The sequence below is a fragment of the Triticum dicoccoides genome, chromosome 2A, assembly GCF_002162155.2.
Source record: "Triticum dicoccoides isolate Atlit2015 ecotype Zavitan chromosome 2A, WEW_v2.0, whole genome shotgun sequence".
NCBI lineage: Eukaryota > Viridiplantae > Streptophyta > Magnoliopsida > Poales > Poaceae > Triticum > Triticum dicoccoides.
This window is the reverse complement of record NC_041382.1, coordinates 723,436,007-723,439,437: the sequence shown is the minus strand read 5'-3', so window position 1 is coordinate 723,439,437 and position 3,431 is coordinate 723,436,007. Positions and strand designations below refer to the sequence as shown.

At 47.6% G+C, this 3,431-nt stretch overlaps 1 pseudogene; it reads left to right on the top strand.

Annotated features, from left to right (window-relative positions):
* Positions 1-1,656: 1,656 nt before the first annotated feature.
* Positions 1,657-3,431, top strand: part of LOC119358209 — a 5,537-nt pseudogene continuing 3,762 nt past the window's right edge.

The window sequence follows — 3,431 nt, the reverse complement described above, 5'->3', positions numbered from 1 at the left end:
AGCGAGTTGCGCAAAGATTCGCTCCAACACGTTGATCACCGTGATGGGGCGGAAGTGCCGAATATCTGTCACCCCGACTACTTTGGGGATCAGAGATATGACACCATAGTTAATCCTAGCCATGTCCAGGGTTCCAATATAGAACTCATGAAACATGGGCATAATGACCGGGCATAAGATCCCCTAGAATTTCTGGAAAAAGACTACCAGGAGGCCATCCAGCCCCGGGGCCGAGCAAGCTTTCATAGACGCAATCGCTCGACCCACCTCCTCAGGGGAGAATGGTAGAGTAAGTTCCGCATTCTCCATATCGATGACCTGGTCAGAAAGCGGCCAGGAGTTAGCGCAGAGAGAGACGCCTCCGCGCGGCTCAGCTGAGAACAAATCCTTATAAAATGAGTAAATATGGGTGGAGATGTCCTCTGGGCTTTCCAGAAGAACATCTCCATCCCAGAGGAAAGGGATGGCACACTTCCTCCTCCGGCCATTAGCAATCACCTGAAAATAGGCAGTGTTCGCATCCCCCTTAAGGAGCCAGTTCTGGCCCCCTCGACACTGTAAGAACAGCTCCTCGCTCTTGTAAATGTCCATGAGCGAGGCCTCGAGGGCGTATCTCCTAAGCCAGTCGTCAGGAGACAAGCCCTTCCCGTCAGCAAGGTCATCCAACACCTTAATCTGATCTAGCAGGGCCCCTTTACGGGCCCGGAGGTCAGCACCAAGGTTCGCCCCCAGCCATTCCTGTCCTGACGAGACAATTTAGCACATTGATGCCAGACATGCACAACAAAAAACACACGAGGTGGGGACACGACCGCCTCTAGCCAGCGGTCGCAAACCATCTCAAAGAAACCCGGTTGCTCCAGCCAGAATGTCTCAATGCGGAAGTGACGGGTCTTAGGGGGGCCTCATCCCCCAACGAGAAAAGCAGGGGAGTATGATCAGAGCCAATCCGAGTGACCGCCTTGGGAGAGCACAATGGGAACATCACTTTCCACTGAGCCGACACAAAGACCCGAGCTAACACACTCCAGATGGGGTCCGCCTGCTTATTCGTCGACATAAACCTAGCCCCTACACGGGCTATCTCACGGAGCGCAAGGTCCGCAATGGAGTCGTCAAATAGACGCATGCGGACCCGATCAACATTAGGCGAGCTTTTATCAGAAGCCCGCCTTGTTATGGTGTAGGTCGACCCCGCTGTCTTTATCGTGTTACTAGTCTCATCAATACCAGTCCTTTATAGATTTTATAACTGAAGTGCAATAAAAGTCCAGTCTAGATTGGAAAGAGGAGGAAGAAGTCTCCAACCACACACACACTCGGTAAGCTGCCCGAAGAACTATCACCTCAATTGTTATCTTCTATAGCCGCATGCCATTTTCTTCACTTCGGCACAAAGCATTTTGTGATGAATATGGCCACATCTTGCATCCCCATTTTCATCCTCTGCTTCCTGACCTCATTCTGCTAATCTGATGATACTCTTACACATGCAAAGCCACTCTTTTCCAATGTTTTAAATAGTAGGCTATGGCATTTAGCGGCAGCCCTTAAAAACAGCTATAGCGGCAAATTGTACATGAAATCATTTAGCGGCAACACCCTCAAACAACTATAGCGGAGTTATAGCGGGGCTATAGAAAGCTATTTAAAACTATGCTCTTTTCTGGCGACAAGCTCATCTCCAGCAAGGCGGTCTTTGCTCTCGGCTTCTTCGCTCCAGCAAGCTCCAACACAAGCCTATACCTTGGTATATGGCACAACCAGATCCCCGATTGATGCTTTTTGTGGGCCGCCAACCATGATAACCCAATCACCACACCTTCTTCTGCCACGCTCGCCATCACAAACAGTTCTGAGTTGGTGTTGTCGGACTCCCAAGGCATCACTTCCTGGGTGATGAAGAACATCACCTTTGGGAGAACCGGAGTTGCTGCGGTGCTGCTCGACACGAGTAACTTTGTTCTCTGCTTTGCAAACGACACATATATTTTGCCTTCGATCATCCAACCGATACCATTCTACCAACCATGAAGTTTCTTGTGAACCACAAGGGACAAGTAGGTGGTAGCCTCATTGCTTGGAAGGGCCGAAATGACCCATCGTCCGGGGACTTCTCGTGCAGCGGTACCCCAGTCTCCCTGGATCTTCAAATGCTCATTCGGATTGGGACCAGACCGTACTACCGAGGTGTGTGGAATGGTCAAACAGTGTCCGGTGGCATGTACTTGATCAATAGCAGCTCCATCATCGTCCAAACGACCATCAACCTACAAGATGAACTCTAATTTATGTTCAGTGTCTTTGATGTATCACCATTCACCTTCTTCATGCTTGAGCACACTGGCAAGTTGACATCTCTAAGCTGGAACAATCAGTCATCCACATGGGTACCCACCCTGTTGCTGCATGTGACATCTACTCTTCATGTGGACCATTTGGATACTATGACCTCGCCGTGGGAGGGGCAACTTGTCGGTGCCTCGATGGGTTCGAGCCTAATGATCTTGACACTTCAAGGGGATGTCAGAGAAAGGAAACACTAACATGCGGAAAGCAATCTCATTTCGCGCCCTTGTCTTTGATGAAGGTCCCTGACAAGTTCTTGCATATACCGAATAGAAGCCTGGAAGAGTGTGAGGCTGAGTGCAGCAACAATTGCTTGTGTACGGCATATGCTTACACAACTTTCAACCGTGGTGTTGCTAAGGCCAATCTGTCAAGGTGTTTGGTTTGGACAGGAGAGCTTATCAACACTGAGAAGTATTCCGGCGACTCTTTGTTTACTCCAGGGAAATCTGTTAACTCTGGCGAAAATTTGTACCTCCGGCTTACTGACTCACATGGTATGCACCATCGCATCCTAGCTTCTTTTCTTTACCTTCTTTCAGATTCATTTTACCTTGTTTCTTGTGTTCATAGTGGGGGTTGTCTGGATGCTTTTCATGGACATTTCCCTTATACCAGTCTGTGGCAACAAACTAAATAAAACCAATGTTTAAACACTTATACAATAACGTTTAGGCATATAGGAATGAAAGATAAAAAAATTGGTGTGAACTTACTCAAGTGCATATGTGATGCTAGCTTTCCTGCATGCGCAATGGGTGTTTTTCGCTGCAAATAATTCACGCCTGAATCAGCCACTGATTGAATGATTAGAAGAACGACACAATATTAACAAAAAAAGAGTTCCTCCAAAACCAACTTGTTGATGATTATTAATGTTCTTAATTGTATTACTAAACATGCACACGCTGAGTCACAGTTAGTCTCCGCCTGTTTTTTGTGTAACGTAGTTTTATCTCTTATGCTTCATGATTTACATATGTAGAGTGAGTTTCTTGGTTTGTCACTATACCGTACGCAGAAAGCTAAGAGCATCTCCAGCCATTGGAGGCCCCTAGGACAATCGTCTGGCCAAAAATATC